Below are 13,381 nucleotides of genomic sequence, written 5' to 3' on the forward strand. Positions count from 1 at the left end.
GAGGGAGTGGTAGATGGAAGTGGAATGGGTGGGAGTGGAATTATGTCTTTTGACTTTGTGAGAAGGAAAAGCCTTTGGCATATTATTTTCATCATCATCATCATCATCATCATCATCATCATCATCATCATCATCATCATCATCATCATCATCATCATTATTTTTATTATTATTATTATTATCATCATCATTATTATTGTTGTTGTTGTTGTTGTTGCCGTTGTTGTTGTTGTTGTAGTTGAGCAGTGGAAATAATAATATAATATTATATATATGTTATCGTATGTATCAACTCGTATTTTTCAATACCTCGTTTCATGCGATAGAGATCCGCACGGGCCAGTTTGCATCGTAGGCAAACCACATCTTTGAATACAAGTGACGACCATCATCTTGGGCTCCTGCAATAAAGATAGGCACGCACAGGTTGCTCGATCCACCGAGACCCAGTTATGTCAGACACGTCACTACTTCGAAGTGAGAGGCATCTAAACTGAATGAAATCGTCGGGTATTTGCCATTATAAACTCTATTAATTTCGGAACCCGAGTTAACGTGTTCGATAACAAATTTACTAACCGAAGGGGTTTTATTCATTAATCTAATTATTGATTTTATTTATATATTCATGTTTCTTAAATAGATTAATTTATCTATTTATTTACTTATTTTCTATATTCTAAATTATTGCATCTAGTTGTCTCCAATGTCGAATCTCGAGACTAGGAAGTTGGGAACTGAACGCGCGCGCGCACACACACACACACACACACACACACACACACACACACACACACACACACACACACACACACACACACACACACGTATGCTTGCGTGCACATGCACGCATGCGCACAGTGGTAGCGTACGCAACTGCCAACCCAGTGGTTCGAGTTCGGATCCCGCCCAGGGCTGAAAAAATTTCAGTATCGCTGCGCTGTGAGCCGTTATTTCATCTCTCGTGGGCGGGGAGTTGGGTGTCTGCGTTTGTGTGTGTGTCAGGTCACAGCATTACCCATAAATCGGTCATACATGAGCTCTGAGCTCACATCTGGAAGGGTAGTAGCTGTCGATCACGAGTCCAACACATGATCCAAGACCATAGTGAATTACATGTGTTTGTACACGAGTAGAATCGGTTGAATGTGCTCATCAACTTTCTATCCGTTTCTTGTACCTGTAATTGTTTCATATGGTACTGGGCCATGAGGCTGATAATTCACCTATTTCTTCATTTATCTATTTATACATTTACCCATTGAATTATTTATCTATTCATTTTTTCTTTAATCTATTTATCTGTTTTTTAATCCATTTAATTATTTATTTATAAACTTATTAATTTACTCGTTTATTTATTTATTTATTTATTTAGAAAATGTCGAACTGCGTAGACACAGAAACATCCCTTTTCTTGTATCTGTAGTGGTTTCATGTGGTACAGGGCCATGAGGCTGTTTATCCTCTTTACTGAGTGCCAAGCGTCGATAATACTCCCGGATCTCTCTCTCTCTCTCTCTCTCTCTCTCTCTCTCTCTCTCTCTCTCTCTCTCTCTCTCTCTCTCTCTCTCTCTCTTTTTTTTTTAGCCACATGCTACCAACATATTGCCACGAAGACGAATCTGCTTGCTAGGCGTGGTTGAAATGGAAGGAAGAGTGACGTATGATTCGAAAAAGATGAACGGTCATCATAATAGGAATTGTATAACTCATTACAAACGACAACGCTCTTTTGAAATCGACATTTCTTTCATTTGTCGTGAAAAAATATATATATTCTAACGAATCTTTGTACGGGAAACCATTAAGAATCCAGTAGTATCTGTTCTCAGTTTAGTTTAAAATGGTGCTTGAGGAATTATTCTGACCACTTCTCTTTTACTCTGTTGAATCGAGAAGGAACGCATACATTCGTTTACATTAACGATATGGAGCGTTACATTAGCGAGTATTGTTTTGTACCTTTAATGGGTCGTGACACACGTTTAAGAACTTAGTTTGGCAAACTACAAGTCGACTTTGTATTCAGTAGAGGAACAGACTTTGGTGAAAAGGAATTCTGATCGTTGGAGAGCCTATTTTGTCCAAAATGTGGCCCTTGGCTGAACTGAATCGTCTGTTGTTCGGTAGAGTAAAATGTAAAGGCGACGCCTCATTTCACTGATCCAGTCTCCTTCTGACGGGGAAAAAAATCAAAGAGCGTATTACAAATAGAATTTGGTTTGCCTTCAGCATTGTTGGAAGAAAGTTTTAGGAAACGATTAGACAACTTTATGGATGGGGATGACAGGTGGTGATGGATACGGAACTGCCTAGTGTAGGCCTTATGGTCTCTTGCAGTCTCCTTCATTCTTATGTTCTTATGTTCTTAAGCTCTTTATTATTTCACTGAAGGTATGACCCTGACTGTTATTGTAGTAAGGGGAATTTCTAAAAAAAAGATATTTCAGTTTTGTATTCATAAAATGATCGTTTTCACATTGAGTGGGCTTCATTTGAGCGTCTTCGAGTTTACAGGGCTGCTGTGGCGTTTGTGGTCGTTCATACAAATCCAGAGGACTGTAAAGATAGGCCATAGTCCTGTTTTAGTACGCCAGTACGAAATGCCTACGGCCGACCAGCCAGAAATACGTGCCCAGTTCGATTGTACCCACACAGGGAGAATTGGGTGCCTTGTGACTTCCGTTATGTCTGTATTAGGAATACGATCAAGCGTTTTCTTTCGTGGATGTGTGTGTGTGTGTATTTACATATTTGTATTTACCTTCTTGTATACGAGGTTGAAGGAGTTGTACTCAGGGTGTCACGTCTCTAAATCATCTTTAATGAAACTTTGAAATTCATTGGGAATGTTATCCTGGATTATATATTCTAGTTTACTTCATAAACAGATGCATCAGGTTGAAAGAAATGTGCTTCTTGGCAACTTTTAAGCGATGTCCTAAATATTTTTACCATGAACTCTTTCATTTCATTTCATTTCATTTCATTTCATTTCACACCAGCAATTTTCCCTCATCCCTTGTCCTTGTTCCTTTTTTTGTAATCTAAATACCATTATCATATCACCTTTCTCTTCACTCTTTCAAAAGTATATATATATATATATATATATATATATATATATATATATATATATATATATATAGATACAGATATATATATATATATATATATATATATATATGTATATATATATATATATATATAAAATAGAAAATAAATAAAATAAAACAAGTAAATAAATAAATAGGTAAGTAAATAAATAAATAAAATCCATCTTTTTAATCACCTCTCTTCACTTCCTATTTTGTAATCTAAATACCATTATCATATCACCTCTCTCTTCACTCTTTCAAAAAAATATATATAAATGAATAAATAAAAAATAAAATAAAAAATAAATAAATAGAATAAAATAAACAATTAAGTAAATAAATAAATAAATAAATACAAATTCATTTGATTAATTTCTTCTCAAGTTTTATCACCCGTCTTCACTCTTTCAAAAAATAAATAAATAAATAAATAAATAAAAGAAAATAAATAAATAAATAAATAAATAAAAGAAAATAAATAAATAAACAAATAAATAAATAAATAAAAATAAATAAATAAATAAGTAATCTCTTCTCATATGTTTTTATCACCTCTCTCTTCACTCTTTAAAAATCATCTTTTTAATCTCTTCTCATACGTTTTTATCACCTCTTTCTTCACTCTTGAAAATAAAAATCCATCTTTTTAATCTCTTCACATATGTTTTATCAGCCAGTTCTGGGATAATTTTGGTTGTCACACCACAGCTGTATTCCGCTGTAAGGAGAGTCAGACTTTTATTTTTTCATCATGTAATAAAGTGCGATTCTTTGGATCACTAGCGTGATATGGTTGTTACTCCAACTCTCCTGGGCGGGGAGTTGTGTGTGTGTGTGTGTGTGTGTAAGGTCACAACGTTACCCATAGATCGGTCATATATGAGCTCTGAGCTCTCTTCCGGGAGGGAAATAGCTGTTGATCACGAGTCCAACACGTGGTCCAAGACCATGGTGAATCACACACACGCGCACGCACACACACACACACACACACACACACACACACACACACACACACACACACACACACACACACACACACACACACACACACACACACACACACACACACACACACACACACATACACACACACACACACACACACACACACACACACACACACACACACACACACACACACACACACACACACACACACACACACACACACACACACACACGCACAAACACACAGAGGACTAAACAAACGTCTATACGAACACAGAGCTGATATTCGTCACCACCGCAAAACAAACACCTGGATAAACCACATCGAAGAAAAACAGCATTTATTCAATGGAGCCAAGCAAGCATTCTATACGAAAACATAAGCAAACCACAAAGGAAAACATTAGAAGCGATATACATAAACACCAACGATTGCATCAACAACAGAACATGTGATATTAACATTGCGAAACTTGCCGCAAAATACGTTTTGGGACAATTGATCACGCATAAACAGGCAGCTTCCCCCCACCCGAAGCGCACCAGACCCAACCTAACCAACGAACCAATCAACAGGCAGATTCTCACCCCGCACCCCCATGAACCACAGCAACTTCCTATAAATACCAACGAATTCACATTATGTAAATTATTACCTCTGAAAAAACCGGTCAGGAATAAAGCCTCATTCCCAGTCGTCAATTTCCATTCTTATCACTCATCCATCTGTCATGATGCCACAACATATATATATATATAAATATATATACATACATACATATACCAAGACTTTTTCCCCCTTACAAGGGAGGTAGCCAAAAAGGAAAAGGCATATAATCATTCCCACCCATTCCATCCCTGTCATGCCACAATATATATATATATATATATATATATATATATATATATATATATATAATTTTATCTTTTAATCAACTCTCATAACGTACACAAATACTAATCCCTCACCCTGTTTGCAGAAGTGCACCTCACCGCCAACTCACCCGACGGCAGTCTTCACTACGGTCCTTAACCCCTGTACATCATCTTGGGTAAGTAGTATTCTTTCGTTATCAGTGCCATCTAGGAGCAAAACTGTCTCCACACATCTTATTTCATACATGAACGGGTCCAAACACAACTCTGACTCGACAGATAGACCCTGTACACGAAGCTGCTCCGCACAATATTCAAATAAACAAAACATGACCACTCCCTCTTCTAGCAATTCTTCATAAGATACACTCGCGTTACTAAACACCATGACCACACAAAACCTTATCACAGTCATCAAAGACGAGACAACATTACCCCACTTCAACGGCAGGAACATTCCTGTACACAATTTCCTCACTGAGGTTGAGTCAGAAAAAAACCCCACTGATGACAAAACAAAAATATCCGTTTTAACATCCAAAATAGACAAAAAACAGCACACTAGGCAGTGACGTCATTCAATCTGACATATTCGGGGAAACTGATTCCTTTGCTGCATTTGAGCCACTTGGAACACTGTCCCATACACCACGAAAGAGAGGGCAGTGAAAATAGCTTCAGCATTCAAAAGGGAGTTACGCAAAAGCCCTCCCAAACATGAGGCAAACCGCCACAAACCCAAGCTTGAGACATAACCCCACAAATCCAAGTACGAGACAAAACGCCACAAGCCCAAACATACGACATTTCGTCACAACACGAAGCCTGAGACTTCCCCTAGTACGTGACATTTCATCACTGCCTGAGTTACCAGGTAACCTCTCCCAAGTGACCGGTAACCTTCCACAGTGAAGAACAAGTATGCAAACGTAAGTATATAAAGTAATATCATTCATCGGAACAATTCTTATCCTGACCAGATAGAATATTCCTAAAGCTGCTGAAGAAGGGACCTGAGCCTGAAATCTCGATATAGCAAACATCATCTACAGTGAAGCCTTAAACCTCCTTTCAAAGGAACATAGGTCCATAGTAAGGCATATGGAAAATACATTTAAGAAAATAATAAATGCACAATTAGCCTTCACTTTTAATGAAGTATATATATATATATATATATATATATATATATATACATATATATTGCATAGTTCTAAGGTCAGGTTTGGATAGCCGCAGTAGTGAATTTACTGTGACCGTTGCGTCAAAATCGTTTTTACCGTAATGTCATGGGCAACACTTGATTGTTCTCTTGATTATCGTAGTATTCTTTTCTCGTAAAATATGAATAAAATTGTCATCCAAAACGTTGCTTTAAGCTTGATGAGTACATTGTATATCAAAGTATATTCATTTGTCATCTGCAGATAACCGCGGCTTTGACGATTCTTCATCGAACATACAGTCAGCTTACTGTCTTGATATTGCCTCGGTCGAAAAAAAGTGTCAAGGAGATGCACTGGGGTTGTTATCTCTTCAGACTAGTGAACAAACTTGAAACAGTGGAACTTGCTTATATTCATGGATGGAATGTAAATATATGATTTTGGACAGAGTTCTGAACATATTTCACAAGAGTGTCTTCGTGAAACTTTATTCTTCAGTCTCGCTGACAACAGCTGCTTTTCACTCTAGACAGCTAGATCAACCCGTTGTGATAACCAGCAATATTGTTATTACAAAGGATTACAAACGCGGAGCATACCGACAGGAGACCTTTTGGTCCATAACTAGGTCGTATGCGAAAAAATATATATAAATGATAAAAAAAAAGGATAAAATAGAATAAAAATCATAATAAAATAAATAGTAATAAATAAAATAAATAATACATAGGTATAGTTAAATAATAAACAAACAGGTAAATAGTAAATAATAATAAACTGACAGATAAATAATGATAAATGGAAATCAAGCAAATAATAAATAAATAGACAAATAATAACAAACAAATAATCAAATGATATAAAATAAAAGACAGTCATTACAGCATTTTGCTTAAATGTTTATCTAAACGAATCTTAAAGCTTCGAACTGAACTACATTGCACTGCCTCTGCAGGAAGTTTATTCCATTCATTAACTACACAGTTGGCGAAGTTGTTTCTATGACTATCGACAATTTAATTTATTCAGTCATGAAATCTCAGTACGATCACGGACGAACCATTTAGACCGGTGGCACACTTCATTTATTTAATAATGGCTAACACTAAAACTAGTACAAATCATCATCCTTGTTTGGAATCTTTGAAATTCAGAAATCGTCAATATTTGGAAGAAAGTGTTCTGAAACTTGGAATACTACGGATACCAGAAACACCTCGGTTTTCTGGAGATTTTGTTCCAAATTTTGGAGAACTCCGAACTTGAGATTCTGCCAGTTTCCAGCTGAAGAATGGGTCATACAGTTGAAGAAACATATTTATTTTTCGACACTTTAATACTGAGTCTCTTTGTCGGATTAGACAAACTCCGAGAAACGTCGTAGGACTGCACCGCAAATGACCTAGATATGGACCAAAAGGTCTCCTGTCGGCATGCTCCGCCTTTGTAAGTGTGTTATTCATTTATCTCGCCAAACAATAAATGGCGAACGCCTTTTCCAATAATATATGAATTAAAACCCCCTTGACACTTTTGATACAACGAAGAACTTATTTTAACAACCATGCACTGTTGGAATCTCCCTGTTCAGTCCAATGCACACATGCCTTAATACTTTCTTCTTCTTCTTCCTCTTCTTCCTCTTCTTCTTCTTCTTCTTCTTCCTCTTCTTCTTCTTCATCCTCTTCTTCTTCTTCCTCTTCCTCTTCTTCTTCTTCTTCTTCTTCTTCTTCTTCTTCTTCTTCTTCTTCTTCTTCTTCTTCTTCTTCTTCTTCTTCTTCTTCTTCTTCTTCTTCTTCTTCTTCTTCTTCTTCTTCTTCTTCTTCTTCTTCTTCTTCTTCTTCTTCTTCTTCTTCTTCTTCTTCTTCTTCACCACCACCACCACCACCACCACCACCACCACCACCACCACCACCTTTTGGAGACGACAAAAGAAGGTATTTTGTAGAAGAGTTGATGTAGTATAAGGATTAAATCTCGACCTCTTTCGGCTGACGAACATTTAGTTCTTTCGATAGCTATGAGAGCACTACCAACATTTTGGACACCATGAAGCAGTCTAATTACGTAAATTCATCTTGAAGACCACAAAAACTTAATTACTTGCGCATAAAAGCCACAAACATAACATGAATAACTCCGATACTGTTATGCAATATTGACTGATGTGATGCCTCTCGTTACAAGCACCATTACTTCCAGAATTAATTCTGGAAAGTTATTGTCGCTCGCGAACATGAATGTATAAAATACGTAGCTGTGAAACAGTACTATTGGATCATGAGAAAGGGTTCAGTGGTTCTTGTGAGAAACAACTTGGAAATCATTGCTGTTTGTACTATTTCTTTCTTTCAGTTGCGTTTGCCACATGAAGAAAAAAATAACTCTAACTACAGGTTCCCCTAAGCTGAATAATATCGTCTCGTGGAAGCCAGAATAAAACTTACAATTATCTCTCAGTAGCGAGAGGGTTAACTAGCCCTACGCTGCTAAGGTTGGGGGGGGGGGATTCCCATAGGTGAATAAAATTACTTGTTGGCAACCACAGAAGTGTGTAGCTCCTCAATAACAAAGGCCTTCGGTGGTTTCATTTGTCTGAATAAACTTCTGATCGAAGCCAAAATGCATGTATAAGTCATGAGTAACAATGCTTTCTTGCCTCTGTCATTTCATATTAATACGACCCAACTACCTTCTATTTCCCTTTTCTATCTGTCTTAAAACTCTTTCTGCCCTTGATTGCAAAGTTACCAAGGCTGACAGCCTATATTTGTTTTGGCTGCAACCAGGCGATTTCATTCAGCTGAAGTAAAATCTCTACAGGGTTAAACCCGCCCCAGATTAACGTCTTCGTCGTTGTTCACGAGTTACAAATTTCCTCGGCTGCCGTCAAATTATTTTATTCAGCACAGGGATGTCCCGGTCTCGGCAAATGGTCAGCACCAGCAAGCTACTCTGGTGAACATTTGGGTTCAGAAGCGCTAATGCAGCGTTTGATGAACTTTTCCATCATAGTGGCAAGGTGATCTCTGAATAGACTGTTGGTCCGGGGAACACAATATTGTTTCCATCCCGGTTATGAGAAATACATCAGGCCGAGCGGAAGTGTCAGGCAAGAAAGGCTAGGACATCCGGCACAAACACCACCATGGCTCCTACCCACTTTTGCCCTACATGTGAGAGGGGCTTTCTCGCCTAGATAGGTCTGGTCCGCCACCTTCAGGAAAAAAAAGGGGGGGGGGAGCAAAAAAAAAATTAAGAAAAGAATAACAAAAGTAAAAGGCAATGCCATGGTCATCTTCGACATCGAAGGGCGAACAACAAGAAGTAAGACACTTGAGGGAAATAAAACCTCGTCTGAATTAATCGAAACTAATCACATCCCGAGTGGGTCAGTCCATCTCTCCATCATCTCCAACATCTCTCCAACATCTCTCCAACATAAAAAAAAAAACCGGGTTGAGGATGGTAACATGTCATCCGAGCCTGAGACTGTCTACAACTTTCGCATCTGATGTCACTTTTCTAATTATTCTGGATGCCGCCTGGCTATTTCATTAGGTCGCACGGGACGTTTTTGACAGTAATGGTATTAAACCCTTACCCTGTCATGTTGTAATGTCTTTGCTATTTTCTAGTATAAAAAATGACCATATGGTTATAGATAAACCTTGTTAAAGAATAATACGTTCAGTTCCCGAATGTACACGTAGACAAGGGATTACAGATAAGATAATCATACCGAGACACAATAAATTCTCTTCATTCACTGTTAATAATTGAAAGATGGGTCATATTTATCTATATGCCTTACAGTAGAATTAGAAAATCTGTGGGGTTTTTCATAATTTTTGTGTTCGTATAACCTTTTATCAAGTCCACGACCTGTTTCTCCAAAATAGGCAGCTTTTACATGGTATCTTATATACAATACTGTTTTCATTAGTTGGGTTATTACTACGTGTGACCAAATACCCCACTTTGCTACCTGATGGTCTAGCTATCATAATGCCTGCTTTTAAGAGGAATGTGCGTAAGTGTGAATTTATATTGAGGTTTGGAACTGTGATATATCGAGTTCCTTTGTTGCATTGAGAAAGATTGAGAAAGAAAATAGAAGCAGCTTATATTAACACCAATAATAACATTAACCATAGAGTAGGTTTTATAAGCTAAACAAAAGCCACAAGTTTATTAATAGTTAAAGAAAATAAATACACGAATGTTATGAATGGGGCAACAACCTCTCCTAGGCGTCCCAAGAGATTACCTGCCTCTGTATAAAATGTCCATGTTGTAGCTTTGTGATCAAGACCCTGTGGGTCGAAACGTTGAAGCATTAAAATTCTCCTTCCTCCACCTTCAGTTATTTGTCATTGTATAGTTAATTATATATATATATATATATATATATATATATATATATATATATATATATATATAATATATATATATATATATATGTGTGTGTGTGTGTGTGTGCACAACTTTAATTCTAAGCCATCAAAGGCCAGCATGCTGAAATTGAAATGTGGTACTGCCCAGGACTCGAACATATATATATATATATATATATATAAAGTTTCAGAACTTAATTCTTGTTTCTAGCCTGACCTTTACCATACTTGAGATGCCACCGTTCCTCACAGGTTGCCCGACGTCCCATGTTCCAGATCTTGTAGTGTTTTAAGATGTAAAGGGGAGATAAATTCACGACTCACGAGGAAGCGACCAGATAGGGTCAGGCGGAGGCAAGTCTGGAGTGGGTTACAATCAGGTTGGGTTGACTTGGTTTGTCAGTGTAGGGCCTGGAAGGCCATTTTACATTCGCCTTAGATATTGTGGCGGTCTTATCAGCCCTGTTATCTGTTAATGGGTCTTGGCGTATCACCGCCTTCCACGCCGGGGTACCTGCTCACACAAATAATCCGCCGACATGCTGAAGGCCCCTCTTCCGCCAACTGAATTTTTGGCTTTCCATACAAACCACTCGTCATGGTTCTGGTTGGTTCGGTAGTGGTGGGATAGTTTAGGATGCGGATTGGGAGGCTGAAGGTTGCCATGGCCATGCTATATATATGGCACAGCACAACATCGACAGCAAATTGGTTCAACGTAGCGATCCCTTCATGATCCTTTCCTTTGTTTCTCCTATTTCAATCTTCCATCTCCCCTCAGTCGAAGATGGTCTGACGTTATGTAGTAAAGGGAAGGTTGACTAATTTGGCCTAAAATAATTTCATCTACTGTGCCCATAAGAAGAAGGAGAAAAAACAAAACAAAGATAACGCTTAGAGGGGAGCCCACGACAGCGCCATCCGTCTGTTGGTAAAGCATCCCACACGGGTAGCGTAAAAGGGTTTTCTTTGTTTATGTCTCGAGTAGAAAGCGAAGGTGCTTTTCAGATATGCAAGTCCGGGAGCAAGTCCACATCTGTACACACACACACACACACACACACACACACACACACACACACACACACACACACACACACACACACACACACACACACACACACATATATATATATATATATATATATATATTGAGACATTGTGACAAGTTGAAAAACGTGGAAAAAAGTAATGGGTCTCGTTCCGAGTTTATTCCTGACCGATTTCGCTTGTAGCTTCTTCCTCTGAAGAAGCTACAAGTGAAACCGGTCAGGAATAAACGCGGAACGAGAGCCGTGATTGTATTTTTTCCACCTTTTTCATATATATATATATATATATATATACATATATATACATATACATATATATACACATATATACATATATATATATATACACACATATATATACACATATATACATATATATATATATATATACACATATATATATATACACACACACACATATATATATATATATATATATATATATATATATATATATATGCATAATGTACATATATATATATATATGCATAATGTCTCATAAAATCAGATATGATGTCTTGTATTTTGAAGCCATCGACATTTCAGATAACTTTTATTCAGCTGGGAAACTCACGTCTGACATTAAATTGCCCTTACCCCCTTCCGGAAGTCTGTCTGCGTGCGTCCTTAGAGGCAACGGAGCAGAAGGAATCCCTTCTGCAACCGTGGGTAAGAGTGAGGATGAGGGAAAATTTTCAGTCCACAAATGACTATGATTGGTGCAGTGGATATTGTTATTGTTATTGTTATTGTTGTTATTATTGTTATTATTGTTATTATTGTTATTGTTGTTATTATTGTTATTATTGTTATTATTGTTATTATTGTTATTATTGTTATTATTGTTATTATTGTTATTATTGTTATTATTGTTATTATTATTATTGTTATTATTGTTATTATTGTTATTATTGTTATTATTGTTATTATTGTTATTATTGTTATTATTGTTATTATTGTTATTATTGTTATTATTGTTATTATTGTTATTATTGTTATTATTATTATTGTTATTATTGTTATTATTGTTATTATTGTTATTATTGTTATTATTGTTATTATCATCATCATCATCATCATCATCATCATCATCATCATCATCATCATCATCATAATCATCACCATCATAATATCATCATCATCGCCATCATCATCATCACTATTATTATTAATATTGTTATTACTATTATTATCATCATCATCATCATCATCATCATCATCATCATCATCATCATCATCATCATCATCATCATCATCATCATCATCATTATTATTATTATTATTATTATTATTATTATTATTATTATGATGGTAATAATAATAATAATAATAATAATAATAATAATAATGATAATAATGATAATAATAATGATGATGATGATGATGATGGTGATGATGATGATGATGATGATAATGATGATAGTAATAATGATAATAATAATAATAATAATAATAATAATAATAATAATAATAATAATAATAATAATAATAATAATAATAATAATAATGATAATAATAATAATAATAAAAATAATAATAATAATAATAGTGATAATAACAATAATGATTTTTTTTTTGGGGGGGGGATCGAGCACTGGCATCACAGTAGAGAAGGTGGTGTGGAGCCTACGCCAGAAGGCGCTGAGTACCTGCGGCCGAAGCCGTCACTTTTGCTCTATGCACTTGGACTGTTGGGGCAGGTGGCAGTCACTGATGGGAATAAGAGTGCGGGATTCGAACCAACAACTAAGCGAATACATGATCAGCATGCCTCCGATTACGCCACCAGCTTACTTACGTTAGAGAATTCTTTAAAAATAATGTGTAGCGAGTGAACA

The 13,381-nt window shown here is 36.4% G+C and overlaps 1 protein-coding gene across 2 annotated transcripts in view; it reads left to right on the forward strand.

The window, feature by feature from the left end:
- The window catches only part of LOC143020272 (uncharacterized), a 679,654-nt gene that overhangs the window by 214,227 nt on the left and 452,046 nt on the right, over positions 1 to 13,381 (forward strand). For both annotated transcript variants that reach the window (XM_076176500.1, XM_076176501.1), the window contains exon 2: positions 5,033 to 5,104. The gene's annotated coding sequence lies outside the window, so the exon portion shown is untranslated. The remainder of the gene's footprint in view (positions 1 to 5,032; positions 5,105 to 13,381) is intronic.

Source organism: Oratosquilla oratoria, chromosome 39 (assembly GCF_046742065.1).
Source record: "Oratosquilla oratoria isolate Oo_2021 chromosome 39, ASM4674206v1, whole genome shotgun sequence".
In the NCBI taxonomy this organism is placed as follows: domain Eukaryota; kingdom Metazoa; phylum Arthropoda; class Malacostraca; order Stomatopoda; family Squillidae; genus Oratosquilla; species Oratosquilla oratoria.